The 14,013-nt window shown below is 42.2% G+C and overlaps 1 pseudogene across 1 annotated transcript; it reads right to left on the reverse strand.

The window, feature by feature from the left end:
- Window positions 1-1,622: 1,622 nt before the first annotated feature.
- LOC307110169 (ras-related protein Rab-11A-like) lies at window positions 1,623-2,330 on the reverse strand (annotated as a pseudogene). The gene has a single exon. The product of its transcript is annotated as a ras-related protein Rab-11A-like (transcript).
- Window positions 2,331-14,013: the final 11,683 nt, after the last annotated feature.

Below are 14,013 nucleotides of genomic sequence, written 5' to 3' on the forward strand. Positions count from 1 at the left end.
TTCTGTTGGGCAGCTGGCCAAGGGTTGCCCTTAGAGCAGTGATTCTTAACCTTATTTGAACCTACAAGATGCTCAGGGGAGCTTTTAAAACATACTGATGTCTGGTCCTCATCCCCCAAGATTCTGACTGATTTAATGGAGTTGGATCTGGGTGTTGGGATTTTTTCAGAGCTGCCCAGATGTTTCTAATATAAAGTCAAAACCGATCATCTCTGCCTTAGAGGTGCCACCACTCACCTGCCTGATCATTCATGTGTGGTTTTAATAAGCTCCCACGTTCATTGGCTCTATTCTAACTCTTACAGTTGCTTTCCTGAGAAAAAGTATCGAAGGGCAGTCTTCCTGGAATCTGTGGGTCTCCAGTCAGTTAGTCCATGTTTCTCTCAGAGCCGGTGTGGTTGTAGAGCAGTGGAACTGTTGGTAGTAGAAAGAGGACTCTTTCACATTATCGTAGGAAAAGCATTTCAAGGATACAGGTATAGGAGGAGGGGTGGCATTGTGGCAAGATTTATTGGAGCAAAAACAAAGGAAGGTCTTAGGCCATGTCTCATCCACAACAAGGTGGTCTCACCGTGAAAGAATCCAGCCCCTGGGGCCTCAGGCCCACACGTGTCCTCACCAAGCCAGGAGGACCAGGGTCCAGAGATGCTGTGCCCTTGCCTGGGCGTTGATATTGGAAGCTCTAGTAGTCTAGCTCAGTCTCTGTTTCCGGCCGGCTGGGGGCTGGCACTGTGCTTGGGCCTGCACTTGAGCCCCTGTGACTGCTACAGAGAGAGAACGCATGAACTCTGGGCCTTTGTTAAACTTTGATTATATTATCTCTGACTTGGGAAAGAGCAGGCTTTCTTTCAAGTTAACCGGTCTTTTCCCTGACTCTTTGTAGCCGTGTGCTGGGGACCTCCCCCTGCACCATCTTCGCTTCTACTGTGAATGTGCCCAGCAGAAGGCATTTCCCTTTACTGGTGCCAGTAATGTATTGAATAGAGAGGTCATTCCTTTGGGAGATTGGAAAGCCACCAGCTTGAGGATTCAGTCCCTTTTGCGTAGGATGTGGCTGTCCCCTGAGGTGTCTGTGAAGTTGCCTCTTCCTACCAACAGCTACTTACCTACTGTAACAGACCAAGGAGTTGGGATGCCAGGTGAAATCCTGCCTCCACCTGAGGGTGGAGAGAAGCTGATAAAATATTTCACACGTTGGCTGAGGTCTTGCCCTGTGAGCATGGGCTCCTTCCGGGTCTTGCCTTCTAGTCAACCTTAGAATTTACATTTGCAGGGTTTCTTAACAAACACCGATGGAACACTTTTTGTGTTCCAGGCCCTGTGCTGGGGCTTATTCATGTTACCTCACATTAGGCTTTCTTCCTCTTTTTTTTTTTTTTTTACAATCCCTTTTTCTCTTAGGTCCTTGGAGACTTCATATAAACATCTTATCAGCTGGATTGTGGAAGAGGGATTAGCTTTATTTTTGGAGGCTTTCAAGAATAATTAATACTTATTACTATTATCATCATTTATTTTTAAATTTATTTTATTATTTTTGACCACAAGAATTACAAATATATTTAAATCTCAGACCTGGGAAATGGACTATACACAGCCTTGTGTGGGAGAAGAGAAATGCCTTATATGTTCTGACTGCACTGCCAAACCTCTGAATGACAAACCTTTGGCTTATTTTCAGTGGTTGGTGGAACATGAATAGGAACCACATTGTTGCTTGGAGACATGTCATTTTCACGTCTGTCTGACATTTGCTTCTGGGAAACAATGCGGTATATCTCTGTCAGAATTGTCTGAAAAGCAGCTTCTAACTTTGTAGAGTCTAGAGCTGATGTCTCAATGAATGACAAACCATTCTTTTCTGCAAAAGCTCTTGCTTCATCTGTAGGAACTGCCCTGAGATGATGCAAATCACTCTTATTGCCCACAAGCATGATAACAATGTTACTATCAGCATGATCTCTCAGTTCTTTCAGCCATCGCTCTACATTTTCATATGTGAGATGTTTAGCAATGTCATCAACCAACAAGGCACCTACAGCTCCATGATAGTATGCTGATGCTATAGCTCGATATCACTCTTGCCCAGCCGTGTCCCATATCTGTGCCTTTATTGTTTTCCCATCAACCTGGATGCTTCTTGTTGCAAACTCTACTCCAATGGTGCTCTTGCTTTCAGGATTAAACTCATTTCGAGTAAATCAAGACAGGAGCTTACTCTTTCCAACACCAGAATTGCCGGTAAGGACAACTTTGAAGAGGTAGTCGTACTCGTTGTCGCGGGTGCCCATTGCGCGGCCGAGGAGAGAAGGGGTGGGAGCAGCAGTGGTATCGGTCACTATTATCACCATTTATTGAGCACTTACTAAATCCCAGGCATGAATTAAGCATTTTAGATTTTTGCTCTCCCAATTCATTTTCATAGCAACTCTAGAGATGTATCATTCCCTCTTAGAGATAAGGAAACAGATGTTTAGAGACTTTAAATAAATGTCTAAAGGTCCTCTAATGGTCTTGCCAGGACTGGTGCTCAGATCTGTTTGTGTCCAATCAGACTGCTCTGATACCCTAGGATTGTGGTTCTCAACCTTTGGGGGCATAAGAGAACTTTCATGAAACTTTTAAAAAAAAATGTTTTATTTGGAATAATTTTAGGTTTGCAGAAAAGATGCAAAGATACAGTGTTCAAGCCCAATTATGTTGAGTGTTCAAATATAAATATGGAAAATTTGATTTAAAGAAACAAATGATGAATTTAATCCATGTTTGGGGTGGTGGTGGTGGTGAAGGATGGCTGCACAGATATTGGTGCTAAGTTCTAAGGAATGTGTAGTTTCCCAGCAGCCAAGTAGGAGGCAGCAGGGACCTCATAAACAAAGGCACAGCTGCCTGAAAGTGCATGAGGATATCTGGGCAAGGATAAGCTCCAAGGTGCGTCTGAAGTATGAGCTCATGGTAGAAAAGTAGATTAGGTCAGGAAGAGAATCCTAAAATATCTTTTTAGTAACACGATCAGGTATGTTCATCAGAATGAACAGTTTGGACTATGGATTAGAGGTTTGCTGGACTGTGGTTCTTCAAACTCCACAAGTCCAAATCGGAATTAATTCCCCATTGTTCTCCGGCATTTCTCATCTTGGAAGTTAAGGCTTGCGTGTCATATCCAATCACTCTCCAGGCCTATTGATTTTTTTTTTACCCCCTTCTCTCCAGCCCCACTGCCATTGACATAATTAAAGGCTTCATCTCTTTTCTGAGTATTGCATTAGCCTCCCACATATTCCCTTGATCATAATGTAGCTCTCATTTAATTTACCCTCTCCACTGTTGGTAATGTTTCTAGCATACTGAGTTGATTTATGTCACTCCCACACTAAACTCCTTCAGTAGCTGTCTTTATCCATAAAATAAAAATAGAAACCCCTCGGCATTGCTTCTAGGACCTTTCATGGCAGGACAGATCCCTACACTCCACCTCTTATTCACCCATTATAGCACTTCATGTTTTAGCAGCATGGAGCCACTCATGGGTCCCCCAAACATCAAGCTGTCTTAGGCCCCTGTGCTTTTGCATCTGCCATTTTCTCTGCTTCAGACACCATCCTTCCCAGCCCCATGTATCCACCTGCAAACTCTTGCTCCTGCTTCAAGTCTCAGCCTAAAGGGCACCTCCTTGGTGAAGCCTTCCCTGATCCCTCCAGGCAGACCCACAGCCTGTAGCAACCAGCCTGGAAAGGCAAACCACAGCCTGCAGCAGCCAGTCCATGACATTGAATCACAGCCTCTATAGCAATCGGTCCTGTGTGGCTGGGATTTAATCGATACCTGACAGCTTCCCTAAGCTTTGTCCTCACTTCCAGCTGAGAACCAACAAGAGAAAGCTAAATACGTCCCTCTAACCAATCGCACGGGATGCTCTGCTTCTAGTTAGCCTGCATCCAGCTTCCCCAGGCCAACAGCTGCCAACTGAAGCCTTCCTTTTGCCCACTACAAAGCTTTCCCACACCCCTGCCTGCTTTTGAGGCTCTGTCAAGATGCAAGTGATGGTGGTTGACTCCCTTAATAGAGCAAGTTCTGAATAAGTAGCCTTTACTTATTCTCATGTGGGTGGTGTTTATTTCCACCCTTGATTATGTGCTGGTACGCTTTAGTAATGGTGTTAAGAACATGCCAACCTCAAATGTGCCATTTTGCTATGTTGATTATTTTGAGCTGAAGCACTTGAAAAACAGCAAAAGGGGGGAGAGAGGGAGAGGGAGAGGGAGAGGGAGAGGGAGAGGGAGAGGGAGAGGGAGAGGGAGAGGGAGAGGGAGAGGGAGAGGGAGAGGGAGAGGGAGAGGGAGAGGGAGAGGGAGAGGGAGAGGGAGAGAGAGGGAGAGGGAGAGGGAGAGGGAGAGGGAGAGGGAGAGAGAGAGAGAGAGAGAGAGAGAGAGAGAGAGAGAGAGATCCTCTGAACTCCTCTTATCTATCTAAGGACCAGTCCTCCAAAAGGATCTCAATTGTCATAAATCCCCTTTCCCCTGGGATTTCATCAACCAGAGAAGACTGACTCTTACACAGGAGAGGAGGCTGGCAGTCAGCACCACACCGAGGCATACCTTCTCACAGCTGTTGTATCTCCCATGTATTCTTTGAAGGGCCCATTCATTCATCTTTTCTAGAAACCATTTACTCTCCCCTAAGTTGCCTACACCCCTTCCCCTATTAAGATGGCACATAAGCTCTCAAACCTCACCACTTCAGAGGGTATTCAATTTTGTTTGTGGTGCTCGTGTGCACAGAGTATTAAAAATGAATAAATGTGTATACCTCCCTCCTGCTCATCTGCCTATTGTCAGTGTACCTCGTGGACCTAGAGTAGGAGGGCAGAGGCAAAGTCTTTCTTCCCCTACAGCATCCCCTGGAGCCTTGCGAACCCTTTCTATGGAATTCAGATGACTCCTACCTTGAGGAGTTACTATAAGAATTAGAGACACTCCAACACAGGTGAATCACAAATGCATTATGCTAAGGAAAAGAAGCAAGATTCAAAAGGCCACATCACACATGACATTCTGAAAAGGGCAAAACTAAAGAGACAGAAAACAGGTCAGCGAATGCCAGAGGTGAGGGGTGGGAGGAGGGTGGACAAGGGGCACGAGAGAATTTGGGGGGATGACGGAACTGTTATACATCTTGATTACAGCGATGGCTGCATGTCTCTTAGTGTCAAAATTCACAGAACTGTACATAAAAGTAATGAATTTCACTGTGCAGAAAACAGACCTCAGTAAACTTGCTTTGAAAAGTCATGGCAGAAGTAAAAGGCACGGACACAATCATTCTCTCATGCCAGCCCCTGGAGACAGCCACGTGGGCTTAGATGGCACCTCTGAGCTTGCTGAGCTTAGTCCAAGCCTGTTTTTCCTCATACTTGCCTACATCCTCTAAGACTGCCCGCCCACACCTCCATGTCTTGGGGAATTTGTCACTCTGTGGAACACAGACTCGGCCCAGGGAAGGCGGGGTTGTGTGTGATCTGGAGTGGTACTAGGGCCACTCAGAACCAGCACAACCATCCTCACCTATGGAAGCAGAGACAGCGTCGTGCCCTGTTGCTCAGGATCCCATCAGCTAACACTTCATTTATCATCAGCATCTATGGAAATTCATGTTTCTTACTCCAAGCCACCAACTATGATGTTGACACAACCAAAGAGCACCGGCCACAAATCAGAAGTGTATGTTATGTGTAACCTGCTAACAAAGTGATGAATTTCCCCTCATTTACACCAGGGAGACAGAGAGCTGGAGTTGTGAGTGTTTAATCAAACCGGAAAGTGAGAAAGAAACAGAATATGGCAATGGAGCCTGTTAATCTCAGCCCAGCCACAAGCCTCCATTTCTATGGAAACCGTGAAAGGCAGTTTGGATAAAAGGAAATGAAATCAGAGAAAAGAAGGGATTGAATGCGTTCTAAGTAAGGCTGAATTCCAAGGCTGGTCAGTTGACAGGCAGCTTCACAGCTCAGGAGACCCGGAATTCCTGGTACTGGCCAAGGCCTTTCACAGCCTGGGGGCCAGGGGGGAGCCTGGGTCTCCAACCTCTTCAGGCCTCAGGGCTACTTAAGGAAATCCATGTGTGTGGGTGGGGCTGGTCAAAAGCACAGGCCCGAGAAAAGAACAAAGGAAGTAGTTCCTGCACCTCATATTGGGGATGGCACCCCTCCTCAGAATCGATTACATTCAAATTATTAATGCCTGATGGAATGTTCCTGATGCCTGACCAGCTTCATATCACTCTTATCTGTAGACTCTCCCACCAGGAGAAAAGACTCTTTGGAATAAGTACGGAGTGTTAGAGAATCCAGGTAAGCAATAGAAACCGTCTATGCATTCGCTTCTGACAATTGACTGCTTCCCTGACCTCCCACAACATGTAGATTCCTCATCCATAATTTATAAGCTGGAGAAAGCCCTGCATGTGCCTCCACTGTAGCATGGACCATGTTACCATAATAGGCTGTTTACCTGCTCTCTTCACCATCATGTTGCAATCCAGCTCAGTGCCCAGCCCTTCTAACAACTACTGTGAGAGGAGCAGCTAACCCTTATGTAATAACTAGCACACACTGCCCTTAGAGTGTCTGCTATACTCTACATTCTTACATGTATTAGCTTTTAAAATTCTCACGATTAATATATCCATTTTATAGATGAGGAAACTGAGGCACCGAGTGTTCAAGGTGCTTGCCTAAGTAAATGGCAGAGCTGGGCTGTCTGCTCCAGATTCTATAATAATGATCTCAAGTAAAGGTCTGCTGAATGAATAGCTTGCCAAGGCCCTGTCCTTGGCCTCTTCTCTCACTTTTTCCCAAGGTCTCACCTATCTCCTCGGTTCCAGCTATTACATTTCTGCAGGTGGTTCCTAGATCTGTATCTACAGCCCCGATCTCTCTCCTAAGAGCCGGTTTCCAATTGATAGAAAGATATCCCTGCTTTCCATATGTTTATGGTTAGGTCAAGAGACAGATACATAACCAAGTAGCTGTGAATCATTCTTCCCACTGCTGCCCTACCACCCTATCTCCTATCCTGCTCTCTTTACACACACACACACACACACACACACACACACACACACACACACACGCGCGCGCGCGCGCGCATGCGTCCCAGAAGTTCATACCCTACTTCCTTCTCCTCAGCTTGGTATAACTGACCAGAGCAGTATGTCCTGCTTTCCTCTCTCCTTGTCTCGCCATCTCTCTAAAGGCCCCATAAAATCCCCGAATTAAAAATGAAATCAGATCTGCAAAACAGTTCCACAAGGGAGACAGCTGAGCAAAGCCAGTTTTAATTTCCTCTGCCACATGGGACCTTGCCTTAATTCAAAATTATCAGTGTCTTGTATTTCTTTTAAAAATTGATGTCACGTTGACCTCAGGACCCGAAGGCTAAACTTGTAGACAATTTCAAATAAGATTCAAATTATTAATGCCTCACGTATATGTCCCCGATGCCTGAACAACCTCATGTCCCTTTTCTCCTAGTCTCTCCCACCAGGAGAAAATTCTCTTCGGAATAAGTCCAGAGTCCAGATAAGCAGCAGAAACATCCCATGCATTCGTTTCTAACAATCGACTTCTTCCCCGGCATGCCTTGCCATGTATCTCCTGAAGTAGGCTCATCCATAATTTATGTCATCAGTCCGATCTACAAAAACTCAGGTTAACTTGCTGGTGACTTGCCACTGTGCTTTTCTCAAAGAAAAAAGAAGGCTGCTATTCAATATGGTGAACATTTGTTGCAAGCCCACTGCAAGCCATAAACAGTGTCAGAGCGGACACCTGTGCTTTCTCCGTGCTGATGTTTTGTTTAACCGAGGAGACAGATACACAGACAAGAGAAAAACTATAGAAAAACTTATGAACAGTAAGGAACAAAGCAAAGAAACAATTTTGTTCCAGAGGTATGTGAAGGCAGGGGAGAATTGGGACTTTGAAGGGTTAGGGTCTCTTAAACTGAGACCTCAAAAATGAGGTCCCAACCCTGTGATCAGCTCAGTCCCCTGACCAGTCCCCTGTAACCATCAAATTTAAAATATGTACCAGTTTGAGGATCAGAAATTATATCATGTGGTTGTTTTAATTTTTATGACAATGAACTTGTAAGGGTCAACATCTTTTTATGTTTTTTTGTTACAATTTGGGTTTCCTCTGTGAATTGCCCATTTTTTTCTATTGAATTTTTAATGAATTTTTCTATTATTGATTTGAAACAGTTTATCAATAAATATGTTGAAAAAAATCTAAGTTAGTCTTTAAATTTCCTCTTGTTTACAGCACTCTTTGCCATGGAGAAGTTTCAACTGTGATGTAGTCAGACATACGGATCCTCTCCTCTGTGGCAGATATCTTCCATGTCCGATCAGAGACTCCATCCATACTCTGATGTGATAAAGATAGTCTTTTATATGATCTTTTAAAAGCTTCAGCCGAAACCGGTTTGGCTCAGTGGATAGAGCGTCGGCCTGCAGACTCAAGGGTCCCAGGTTTGATTCCGGTCTAGGGCATGTACCTTGGTTGCGGGCACATCCCCAGTAGGGGGTGTGCAAGAGGCAGCTGATCGATGTTTCTAACTCTCTATCCCTCTCTCTTCCTCTCTGTAAAAAATCAATAAAATATATTTAAAAAATAAAATAAAAGCTTTAAAGTTTTGATTTTCACCTTGAGGTCTTTTGTCCATCTAGGAATTATTTTGTATATGATATGAGATAGGGATTAATTTCTTTAGTCTTATAGTGTTACTTATTAAATAAATGATCCATTCTTTTATGCCAATGTTCCATCAAAATGTGGGTCTATTTCTGGGTTATTTTCCTCCTTCGATTTGTTTATTTCTGTACTGTGGCTCTTTTAAAAATAATGTTTCAAGTATAGTCATCAAACTGACAAAAATATGAAAATACCAAATGTGGAAAATATATAGAACATTGGAAATTCTCATACAAAGCTGGTAGGGATATAAATTAAAGAACCACTTTGGAGAACAATCTAACATTTGCATGTATGAAATTGTTTCTTTTTATAGTTGAGGAATATTCCATGGTATAAATATCCCACAGTTTGTTCATGGATTTACCTTTGGGTGTTTATTCCCAGGTTTTTGCTTTTGCTATTATGAATAAAGCTGCTCTGAGAATCTGTGTAGTACATTCTTTTTGTCTTAATTCAAAATTATCAGTGTCTTGTACTACTACATTCTTTTTGTACTACACAGATTCTCAGATCAGCTTTAAATATTTTTTTATTTCTGTGGGTAATTAGCAGTAAAATCACTAAAATCATGGTAAGTGTATGTTTAACTTTATAAGAAACTTCCAAACTTTTTCCAAAATGATTAAACAATTTTAAATCCCAAGTAGTAATTATCAGACGTCCAGTTCCTCTACATCCTTCACAATACTGGGCATTGTGACTCTTTAATTTTAGCCAGGCTAGTATAAAGTGATAACTCATGGTGGTTTTAATTTGTGTTTCTGATGATTGCTATTAAGTATATTTCCATGTGTTTTTATTGGACATTCATGTACTTTTTTTGGTGCAGTATCTATTCAAATATTTTACCAATATCTTACTAAGTTGTTTATCTTCTTATTATTGAGTTGTAAGAATTATTTATACATTCAGAATTCAAGTCCATCATCAGATATGTGTATTATGAATATTTTTTATTTTCTTAATGGTATCTTTCAAGAAGCAGAAATTTTTATTTTGACAAAGTTCCATTCATCAGCTTTTTCCCTTATGATCTGCCTATCAAGAAATTTTGCTTACCACAAGGTTGTAAATATTTTCTCCTCTATTTTCTTCTGAATGTTTTATAACATGAGCTTTTACATTTAGATCTATGATTCAATTTTTGTGTATGTTGTGAGATGTTTCAGAACTCATTTTTTCCAACTATTTCAGCACCATTTATAGAAAACACCATCCTTCCTCCATGAATTACCTTGGCAACTTTGTAGAAAGTAATTGACCATATAGGCGAGGGTCCATTTTGGACTCTATTCTGTTCCATTGATCTATATTTGTGACCTTGTACCACAGCTACACTGTGTTGATTACTGTTGCTTTAGAGCAAGACTTGAAGTTAGTATAAGTCCTCTCTTCAAACATTTTTATTAATTACTTTTGCTATTCTAGGTCCTTTGCATTTTCAAATAAATTTTTGAACCAGCTTACCAAATTCTAAAAAAGGTCCTGGTGGGTTTCTCTTAGCATTGCATTGACTCTATAGAGACCTATAGATCAATCTATGAACATGATATATCTCTCCATTTGTTTAAGTCTTTAGTTTCTTTAGCAGCTTCAGAATGAAATGTGTCCTCCAAAACTTAGATGAATGGGAAAAAAAACATAGTCAGATACATCATGAAAGTTCCACTAAGGATAAGTACTCCTAAAAGCCACCATAAAGAAACATATAGCCCTCTCTGACGTTGCTCAGTGGTTGGAGTGTTGGCCTGAGAACCGAAGGGCCGAGAGTTCAATTTTGGTCAAGGGCATGTACCTGGGTTGCAGGTTCCCTGCCCTGGTCAGGGTGCATTTGCATTGGGGAGGCAACCAATTGATGTGGCTCTCTCACACTGGTGTTTCTTTCTCTCTCCTTCCCTCCTCCCTTCCATTCTCTCAAATCAATGGAAAAAATATCCTCCAGTAGGGATTAAGAAAGAAAGAAAGAAAGAAAGAAAGAAAGAAAGAAAGAGAGAGAGAGAGAGAGAGAGAGAGAGAGAGAGAGAGAGAGAGAAAGGAAGGGAAACATATAGCACATGTAAAGTAGGTCAACTACAAGGGAACAAATATTAGATCGACAGCAGATATTGCATCATCAATATTGGAAACTAGACTACGTTCTAGCAATACCCCCAAGGTGTTGGGAAATGTAACCTGTGATAGTACACCCGGTGGCAGGGCTCTCCCAAAGGATGGTTGGAGAGAGGCATCAGACACAAGCAGAGCATTTGGGTCCCTCCCTGTAGATAGAAGATACAACTTATGGCCACACAGAGCACATCCAGTCAGAGTGCAAATTCTCTGCCTTCACATCCACCTGAAGGTGCAAAGCTGCTGCTGCATCACCCAGCTCAAGTGATCATTCCATTCAAGAAGCTCTACTTGGTGTGGTTTTTGTATTGAACCCTCTTCCCCACGCTGGCTGCTTTCCTGCCAGCCCACCAGGAGCAAGTAAGTGATTATGACTCCAGCTTCCCCCAGAATGTTCACTGTGAGAGAGGGTGAATCCAAGGTCAGTCTTCCAAACTCAATCTCCCCGAAGTACCTGCCCTCCAGCAGATCCATACCTGCTCTAATCAGTCACCACGGGGACTAAATTCACTTCAGAAGGGCAATGAGTTAAAGCTTTATCTCAGACAGTTTTTCAGGGGAGGGGGGAGGACTTGGGAAATTACATGGAAATTGGAAAGTGAAGCAAAAAAATAGTTTCAGAAAAAAATGGATTGGGGTAGAGGTAGTCTATGAAAAATAGAATTATTCCAAAGACACAATGAAAAAAACATATTAGGTGACAGTCCTACATTGAGTTTATAAAATAATTGTCCCAAATTAGAATATGAAGTCAAAGGACTCCAAGATGACTATCTCGAAGTAAAGAATAGATTTCCAGCAATGGTAGTATTTACAAGCTGGAAGTTATCTAGTAATTTAATAAGGAGGTCATTTGTTTCCCTCAACATGAAAAAAAGGAATTAAAAATTCAAGGAAAAACAAAGAAACAAATATGAGAAAATCCTAGTGCAAAGATGGAGCAAACGAAAATGACATGACTTAGAGCAGCGGTGGAACGTAAGAGGAGACTTTATTTGCTCCGTGTGCTTGAACATCTCCTTCAACGTGGCTCCATGAGTATTTGGTTCAGTAGTAAATAAAAAAATACAAAACTGTCATATTGGTGGTGACATTTATTTTTGGAGTCAATCTGTAGCCAAAACATGAGAGACATAATTATAGGTACAGAACAGAAGTCAGATGGTATGCAACCTTGTAAAAATGATACACTAATTGACAAAAGAGGTGGACAACACTGCATCCGCTCTAATGTGCCCACTTACCCAGTGATGACGGTGTCAAGTTTACTGAACCACAAGTACAGATTTGAGAATATTGAGAATATTGTTCAGTTCATTCTACAGTTGTTTATGAGATGACCTCCACATGCCAGGCATAGCTTTGGGTCCAGATACAATGCTGAGCACGTCTGCAGTGGTGACTGGCAAGTTTCCCACCCTCTTGGAGGTCATGCGATAATGTGGAAGAGAGTACAAATTGACAAAATTCACCATTGTTGACAACAGCAGGAAACAGTGGATGACTCATTGGCAATTTCGGTAATAACCAAAACAAGAAGTAAAATGAAAAAATAGTTAAAAGTGCTTGCTTTTAGGGCAGACTTGTCATTGAGGCAACAGATTTGTTTTTCATTTACCTCAATTTGTACTACTTTGAACTTCTCCAAGTAAAAGGGTTATTTTAATAATTTAAAAAATAAGTCCAGTATTGCTGTTCTTAATTATCAGGATCAGGGTGGTTTATACTAAATCTAAATGTTGCATGGAAGACCTGATGTCAGGGTTTTATGACCCAAAATTCAGTGCAAAGTATGTGCAGCTGGAACCATTCGCCTCAATATATCTATTTCTCTTTATTTTGCATTTTTCCATCACCATTATCCCCTCTCTGCTCTCTTCCATCTGCACCACTATTAGGATAAGAAAAAAGGCCTTTTTTTCCTTGCTATAACCTTTCATAAGCTTTGAGAAGCACCTGGTAATTAAACTCTAAGACTGATAGCTCCTCTGATTCAAACAATACCTCTGTTCAAACAGAAGGACAAGATAAGCTACTTTCAAGGCCACGTTCTTAAATACCCCTCCTCCCTGCTGTTTTCACAACTCAGGGATAATTCCCACTGAGGAGTCTCTAGTTAATAGTAAGTTCCCTTCCCCTCCTCCCTTTCAAACATGCCTCTTCTGAACTCTTCATAACTTTTGCTCTAGGCATGTTGTTACGGGCTTGGGAAAAATACTGTTAAGACACCTCTCTAGGACATCTGCCCAGACTGTCTCCTGAAGAATAAATTACAATGCCCCCGATGTGTGCTCAATTTTGGCTGGCCCCGGGTTCCCCTCCCCTCCTTATTGCTTAGCAACAGCCAGGGCTTAAAAGGGAAAGCTGCCCTTTGTTCTCTTGCCCTTGTGTTGAGTAGCAACACACTGGCCATTTCCCTTTGGAGAAAGTAAAATAAACTTCTTTTCTGCTTCTCTTCTTTTAGTTGTGAATTCTCTCGCAGCCCAAGTCACAGGCCGAAATCCTAACAACCACCATCCATGCAATCATCACACGGTTGTCTATATCCATGAATTCTCTCTCTTTTTCTTTTTTGCTCAATCCCTTTACCCCTCTCCCCCGAAAACCCCCACCAGAGCTGTCTGCCTGCTCTCTATGAGTCTATCTCTATTTTGCTTGATAGTTCAGTTTGTTCATTAAATTCCACATATCAGTGAAATCACATGGTACTTGTCTTTCTCTGACTGGCTTATTTCATGTACCCCTATGTTCACTGCAGTGCTGTTTACAATAGCCAAGATTTGGGAGCAGCCCAAGTGCCCATTAGTAGATGAGTGGATAAAAAAGCTGTGGTATACTAGTATTTACATAATAGAATACTACTCTGCTGTATAAAGGAAGAAAATTTTACCCTTTGCGACAGCATGAATGGACCTGGAGAACATTATGTTAAGTGTGTGAACGAAAGAAGCTACCTGCTAACCTGACAAGCTCAGGGGAGGCCTGTGTGGCAGTCTTGAAAACTCAGAGACCTAAAATAACCACAAAAGATGGTCTGAAAATTAAATATTTAACTACAAACAGGTTATGGTGGGCAGTCATTCCTAGGGTGCTATCTTCCCTGACAAAGATCAACTTGGATCTTCTTTACTGAGCCCATTTGCCTT

This window comes from Cnephaeus nilssonii (genome assembly GCF_951640355.1).
Source record: "Cnephaeus nilssonii genome assembly, chromosome: 13".
Taxonomy (NCBI): Eukaryota; Metazoa; Chordata; class Mammalia; order Chiroptera; family Vespertilionidae; genus Cnephaeus; species Cnephaeus nilssonii.